This window comes from Lycium barbarum, chromosome 8 (genome assembly GCF_019175385.1).
Source record: "Lycium barbarum isolate Lr01 chromosome 8, ASM1917538v2, whole genome shotgun sequence".
Taxonomy (NCBI): domain Eukaryota; kingdom Viridiplantae; phylum Streptophyta; class Magnoliopsida; order Solanales; family Solanaceae; genus Lycium; species Lycium barbarum.
Window position 1 is genome coordinate 108979039 of NC_083344.1, and position 7925 is coordinate 108986963.

General features: G+C 36.0%; 1 long non-coding RNA gene across 1 annotated transcript; it reads left to right on the forward strand.

Moving 5' to 3' along the window:
• The first annotated feature begins 1662 nt into the window (after positions 1-1662).
• On the forward strand, positions 1663-4764 carry LOC132605260 (uncharacterized). The gene is made up of 3 exons (XR_009569121.1): positions 1663-2204; positions 3305-3352; positions 4673-4764. It is a non-coding gene; the product is annotated as an uncharacterized LOC132605260 (long non-coding RNA).
• Positions 4765-7925: the final 3161 nt, after the last annotated feature.

Here is a 7925-nt window from a genome sequence, read left to right on the forward strand (position 1 = left end):
ATCTAGGATTTTGCCGGCATTTTTGGCCACCGCCGCAAACTAGATCTAGGGTTTTGGAGAGGAGAGAGAGCGAGAGAGAAGGATTTCCATGGCGGCGGCTGCGATGTGTAGTGGCCACCGCCGCGAGCTAGATTTAGGGTTTGGGGAGGAGAGAGAGCGAGAGAGAAGGACTTCTTCGGCGCCGACGGCGATGTGCAGTGGTGGGTGGTAGTGGCAGCACTGGAGGTAGACAGAGGGGAGAAGAGAGAGAAGGCTGGGTCATTTTTGACAAGTAATTTTTGTTTAAATTGAAGATGGGCTACTGTGGGCAAGAAACTTAAATATGAGCTAAATTTGGTAGCATTGGTACCCCAATTGATACTGAGTGTAATTATCTTTTTCTTTTTTTTTTTTAAGTTTTGATATTTTTATTAGCTTTATCACCCCCCCCCCCCCCGCTCCCCCATTTTTTTTTTTTTTTTTAAAAGTTTTAAAAAATTTTATTTGCTTTTTCACCAGCCACCCCCTCCTCCTCCTCCCACCCTTGCCCCTCCCCCAGGCTAATTTTTTTTTAAAAGTTTTGATTTTTTCTTAACAGCCCCCCACTCCGCCTCCTCCCACCCCTTACCCCTCCCCCAATTTTTTTTTTTAAAAAGTTAGCAAAGTTTTTTTTTTTTTTTTTTTTTGCACCCACCACCCTCCCAAAAAAAATTGTTTTGAAAAAAGAAGTTTTGCAAAGTTTTTGTTTTTGTGTTTTTGCCCACCCCCCCCCCCCCCCCCCAACCCATTTTTTTTTTTTTTGGTTTCTTACTTCCCCCACCCACCCAAAAAAAAAATTGTTTTAAAAAAAGGTTTTGAAAAGTTTTTATTTTTGGTTTTTTTCACACCCCACCCACTCAAAAAAAAATCTTGAAAGGAAGTTTTTCTTGTTTTTTTCTTCTTTTGGGTTTAGGAAAAGTTTGGATAAAATCCAGGTTGTTGTTGTGTGTTTGTAGTGAAATAGATGGTTTTTTTGGTTGTTGTCCTGGTATGGTTCAGGGTTTAGGAAAATATATCCAACAGATAGTTTTGTGTTCTTGTCCTGGTATTTATCTAGTTCTGTTTTTAGAAGATAACCAATGGATTTGTAGTTGTTGCAACAAGTTCTACACTTTTTGCAACAAGTAGACAATATGTTGCAACAACTCACTAATCTGTTGGACATAACTTCAGTTATTTGCTTCTGTTTGTAAAAGATATCCAACAAATTTGTAGTTGTTGCAACAAGCTCTACACTTGTTGTAACAAGTAGACAATCTGTTACAACAACTACAAATCTGTTGGACATAGCTTCAGTTATTTGGTTCTGTTTGTAGAAGATATCCTACAGATTTGTAGTTGTTGCAACAAGTTCAACACTTGTTGCAACAAGCAGACAATCTATTGCAACAATTACAAATCTGTTGGACATAGCTTCGGTTATTTTGTTTTGTTTGTAGAAGATATCTAACAGATCCATTTGTAGTTGTTGCAACAAGTAGACAACCTATTTGTGAATCAGCAAATGTTGAGGAAAGATATAGTCAAAAGGACAGCCAAACTAACAATCAATCCTCAGAAAGAGATGAAGAACAGAGCTGTTATACCCCGTACATTTATACGATGAATTATCCGCAAGCAAATCGACTCAAGTTAAAGGCGGAATTATTTTCGGATACGAAATAGAAATCGTTAATTTTCAATTTTAATTAAAACATAAATTGTGTATAAATTTTATTGGTATAAAGATATTATTGGAGATTAGGGGTAAATTAACTATGATTAGATTATTAAGTGGGATTAAAATTTAAATCACTTCATTAATTAATTAAGCTTAAGGGGCCATGTGGGCCCCTCCCGAATAAAAAAAAATAAAATAAAATAAAGGAATCAAAATCTGGAAATTAACAAAACAAGGTGCAAAAGTGAGTCATCAAAAGGGGGAATACGTGTAGCAATATGGGAAATATATATATTTAATTGGATGTAGTGCAAATGACCATTTTCAAGTCATTTGTTGGTAGACAAAGCTCAAGAGCAAGAAAAAAAAAGTGCCATGGCTGCTCACGGCTAGATTGGGGTTTTAAAAAAAAAAAAATCAGTTTTGTTGCTTAGTAAAAATTCTAAGGAGAAGACAAGGAGATAGAGGTGGAGAAGCAAGAATAAGTATAAAGATTTAAGACACAAATTGGAGCCAAGTATCCAAGGTAAGAATTGGTTATTTCTTTTACATTTAGAATGAGTTGGATGCATTGTGAATATGTATAAAATGGTGCATGTTGGTATTGAATGTTGTTGTTGAAATTTAAAGTTAGCCGTGTGAAGGGCTTATGTGAAGTAATGTTTGAATTTCTTGTACATGTATTAAGGATGGTTTGAATGATGTAGTGTGTTTGAAAGGAATGAAAATTATGGAATTTTGTATGTGGTTGTGTTGAAGCCGTGTAGGAGTTGATTTAAGGAGTTAATGGACTGTTTTATGTGATACTTTAGTTGTTGATTGTTATGGACATTGTGGTGTATTGTTTGCATTTTAAATATATGAGTTAAGATGTAAAAGAAATGATATATGTGGAAGTGGGAAAAACAGTCCAACCGTGGACTGTTTTATGTAAATGGATGGGCTAATTTAGTTTGAATGTTGATTGTTGTTGTCATGGGTTCTAAAATAAGAATGAAGACATCGATGGTTAAAAAGTGGAGTTGAAGTCGTTATGGGCTGTTGTAGGAGTTAGTATGTTATTAATATAGTCTCTTGCGGTTATATAGACAATGTTGCTAAACGTGTTATTGTTGTTTGGTTGGAGTTGGACAATTGCAAGTTATTGCGATTTTTGTAAACTTGATAGATAAGTGTTGATCACAAGAAATTGTAAATGGTAATGTTATGTTGCTGTTTTGGGCCGTGAGCAGGAGTTATTTTTGATCAAGCATGATAGTTAATTTTAAGTAGAATTATAGTTGTTGTTGTCCCGAACTATATGGCGAAAAGATTGGAAAGTTAAAGTTGGAATTGTGTTGATACGATCATATTGTCGCTTTTTATTGGATTGAAGGAATTGAAAGTATAAGTGTGCCCATGTATTGTTGCTGGTATTTCTGTGTCTACAGGAACACAATTGGAAAATTGGATAGGTGAACCTATAAGGAGAAGTGCTGCCGAATTTTCGCCAAAATGCTAGATAATAGAATACTTAAGTGAGAACATATATATAGACTGGAATGTAGGTCCTATAGAAGAATGAACTATAGAGTGGCGAACTAGAAAATATAGTTACTAACAATAACGTCACTTTTATATAAATAGGCGAAAAGAGCAACGAGGAAAAAGGGATTCACGGATAGTCGTCGACAGGTATGTAAAGCGCAACCCTTCTTTCTTTTGGCATGCCTTAGTTTTCAATAGGCTACATTACGAGCCTCGAGGAAATTCTAAATTCGAAATCTGAGTACGTTATGATCCTTATATATATTCCTTGACACTCTTATGTATGATTTGATGAAATATGAACCATTATGTCTTTGAAATAATCGATTTTCGAACTTTGCATAAAAAAGTTTCACTTTAAAGAATTTCGTAATTTGTGAACGCCATATCTTTCACAGAAAAGCTCGGATTGCTTCAATATTTTTGTAGAAGTTTATATGGCATATAATGAGTATATTTTCCATAGGCGGGCCCGACTCGGGTCAATACTAGTCCGTGGGTCCCGCGACTTTCCTTTATGTAATTCGGACGACTTTTGAAAGAATTTGGTAAGTTTACACAAATTGCTTGGAAAGTTAGGAGATTGTTCGAAGATCTCCAGGGATGACTCTATAGACTTAATGTACGTAAATTGAGCCTATCACTTTAGTTGACCCGAGGTGGGCCCACTATGCTCGATTTCACTCTTATTGCATTTTAACCTATTTTGAGAAGTTTTAAAGGAAACGTCTTAACTACTCTTCTGACTACTAAATGACACTTGTTTAAGTTATTCTATTGAGTCTTATAAATTATTTTGGAATATGGAAATGGTCCCAAGAAGACTATTATCACATAATCTATTTTTGTTATCCGAAATATACGCACCGTGACTATCGTGCGGTTTCATTAATACGGTTGTTGTTCGGAATACTCCATCGAGTCCTTGTAAAATGTATTATGTCTCATATTGCATTAGTTTCTCACTACTCCACTCGTGGATGTCTCAATGTTTCCTTCACTGAGCCCGGGCCAGGATATGTTGTCAAGCGTATTCCTCTGCATTGTTCGTCGTGCCTCGATGGTGAGGGGGCAGGTATACGTGTACATGGGTTGTGGAGTATGCTGTGCCATGTACACTATTTTGATATGATATGATATGATCCGATATGGCCATTTGACATGACATGCTATGTTATGGGGTTATCCCCTATTCTGATCCTTATGTGTTGTGGCACCAGCGTCGGGAGGGTGACCACGTTCTGTCTACCGAGTCCCTTGGCGGGGGCCGGTCATGATATGGCATATGTTTCTGTACACATTCCTTATGTTTTGAAATATGCATTTGGTATTCTGGATTTTTGCATTCCTTTCTGTTCGTTCTGTTTCCGGTTATGATTTTGGTTTCTCTACTTCAGGCTTTACATATTCAGTACATATTTCGTACTGACCCCCTTTCTTCGGGGGCTGCGTTTTCATGCCGCGCAGGTACATACGACAGGTTCGCTGATCCGCCCGCTTAGGATCTTATTCTGCTATTCTGAGGCGCTCTCTTATCCGGAGCCTATATTTTTGGTACAGTCTCCTACTATTGTATAAATGTACGTCACTCAGGGGTACGACGGGGCCCTGTCCCGTCATATGATTCTGTCGGTCTGTTAAGAGGTCTGTGGACATGCTTGTGGGTTGAGGGTCTTCCTGTATGAATGCATGTATATGTTGTGTTTGGGCGATCCCATTCGCCGCGGCGGCCGGTCCGCATATGTTTAAATGTTGCTTTGTTGGCCCTGTGTGGCCTTTGTTGGTATTTTCTGTGCGCAGGTATATTGGATAGTCCGTAAAACAAAGGAAACTCTGCCGAAATTTTTCTGGAAATTATCTAAATTTAAAATATAGTCTTGTCGGCTTCTGCTATATACTGGAATGCAGTTAATAAAATCTGAGATAGCATTTGATAGATGTGTCTGGGTGCCCAAATCGGGCACTAGTCACGGCCTACGGGGTTGGGTCGTGACAAGAGCCAAGAAGCAGTAGATACAAATGAAGAAAGTGAAGACGAACTAGAAGATGAGGAAACTAATGATGGAAACAAAGGAGATGGAGTAGATCAAGGAAATCTGCTACACCCTAGAAGGTAGTTGCTGAACAAATTATTACTTAAGTTGTGGTATTTGGAGCCAAGGTGTCTATTGAACAATTTCTGTTTATGAACTTATTTATATTGCTTACTAATTATTGCAACAAATGCATACAATTGTTGAAGAAGTTGCAACAAGTTACTAATTTATTTCAACAAGTTACTAATCTGTTTTAACAAGTTACTAATCTTTTTAAACAAGTTGCTTAGTTGTCGCAACAAATTACTCACCTTGTTAGAAAAAATCAAACAATTGCTTAAATTATTGCAAAAACTAAAAAACATGTCGCAACAAATGAGTTAATTATTGCAATAGATCATACATTTGTTGAAGAAGTTGCAACAAGTTACTAATCTGTTTCAACAGATGGATCAGATGTTTAAGCAAGTTGCGTAGTTGTTGCAACAGATTAATCACCTTGTTTGAATTATTGCAACAACTTACTCACATGTTGCAGCAAGTATCTCATATGTTGCAACAACTTACTCACATGTTGCAGCAAGTATCTCATATGTTGCAACAACTTACTCATATGTTGCCGCATGTATCTCATATGTTGCGACAACTCCTCTATTGTTGCAACATATTCACGATATTGATCACGTTGAACTCCTTTGTTTATACTGAATAACATTTAATTCATTTTTTTATCACTAAATATGATCGAATTAAGTATTTCACATCAAATCACTCTAATGATCACTCGATTTAGGAAGAATACACTTAGAATTGCCCATCTAATCCATGAAATTACAATCTAATCCATTAAGGATGTTAGTAGATATATATATATATATATATATATTCATCACTAAATACCATTTATTTTCTTTGTTTAACACTAAATATGGGTTAATCAAGTAGTTCGCATCAAATCACTCTAATGATCACTCGATTTAGTGCAGACTGACTTAGTAGATTATCTCTCTTGACTCAAAATACATCAAATTGATTACGCATTATACATTAATCACTAAATATCGTTGATTTCCTTTGTTTATCACTACATATGGGTGAATCAAGTAGTTCACATCAATTCACTCTAATGATCACTCGATTTAGTGCATACTGACTTAGTAGATCATCTTTCCTGACTCAAAATGTATCAAATTGATTAAGTATTATACATTGATCATTAAATATCGTTGATTTCCTTTGTTTATCACTAAATATGGGTGAATCAAGTAGTTCACATCAATTCACTCTAATGATCACTCGATTTAGTGCATACTGACTTAGTAAATCATTTTTCCTGACTCAAAATACATCAAATTGATTAAGTATTATACATTGATCACTACATATTATTGATTTCCTTTGTTTATCACTAAATATCATTGATTCCCTTTGTTGATCATTAAATATGGGTGAATCAAGCATTATCTATTGCAACAACTGTAATATCTATTGCAGCAAGTGTAGTATCTGTTGCAATAACTGTAGTATCTGTTGCAACAACTGTAGTATCTGTTGCAGCAAGTGAGATACCTGTTCCAACAAGATACTAATTGCTGGAACAAGCCTTGTTACTTGTTGGATAAAACCCAACAAGTTACAGAGCTGTTGCAACAGATTCATTACTTGTTGGAAACTATTCAGCAATTTATTAACAAGAATACACACATTTGTGATTTGAACACGATCAACATATCATATAAATTAAGTTCACAAACACCAAGAACATAAATTATCATTCAAAAAAGAACAATATTAAAATGTCATAAAGTTCCAAAAAATAACTATTTTTGTGCCAGCTGTTTTGCATAAGGAGCATTTTTTTTTCCTCGTTCGCAATGATTCCCCGATTCCATGCCTCCTCATTGTCCGCCTTCTTCCGGGTTTGCTAGGATCAACATATGGAGGAGGTATCTCTCTCTAATTCAAAACTTCTTTTCAAGATTTTTTTTTGGGTGGGTGAGTAGAGTAAGAAACCAAAGAAAAAAAATTACTTTTCAAGATTTTTTTTTTGCGGGGGGGGGGGGGGGGGGGGGCAAGCGCGGGGGAGGGGTGGATGGGGTGGGGGTGATGCAAAAAACCCAAAACAAACTTTTCAAAACTTTTTTTTAAAATAAAATAAATTTTTTTTGGGCGGTGGGGTGGGTGGTACAAAAAAATTAAAAAAAAAAATCTTTTCAAAATCTTTTTTAAAAAAACATTTTTTTTGTGGGGGGTGGGGGGAAAGTGCAGGGGGCAGGATGGGGGCTGGGGGTAGGGAGGGGGTGGGGGCGTGGGGGGCAGGGGGTATTTTATGATTTATATGAGTTGGGTCAAAGTGTTAAAAAAAAGACTTGAAGGCAAAGTGTAAAAAACAAAGCTTGGGGTCAAAGTATTAAAAATATAACTTTGGGGCAAATCAAAACTCCCTAATCCCTAATCCAAAGTTTATCATCCCTACTCAATTAAAAAAACTAGAGTTACCCAACTCAATTTTTAAACCTTTTTGTCACCTTTAATTAAAAGCCCCATCTTGTTTTCCCCAAGATTCTAAAAACATGTCCAAAGTGTTGTTTGACAAATTTCTAAAAAAAATAAAAATTTAATAAGTAGTTATTTTTATAGAAATAGTTTTCGGAGATGCATTTTGGAAAATTACAGTTTGTGTT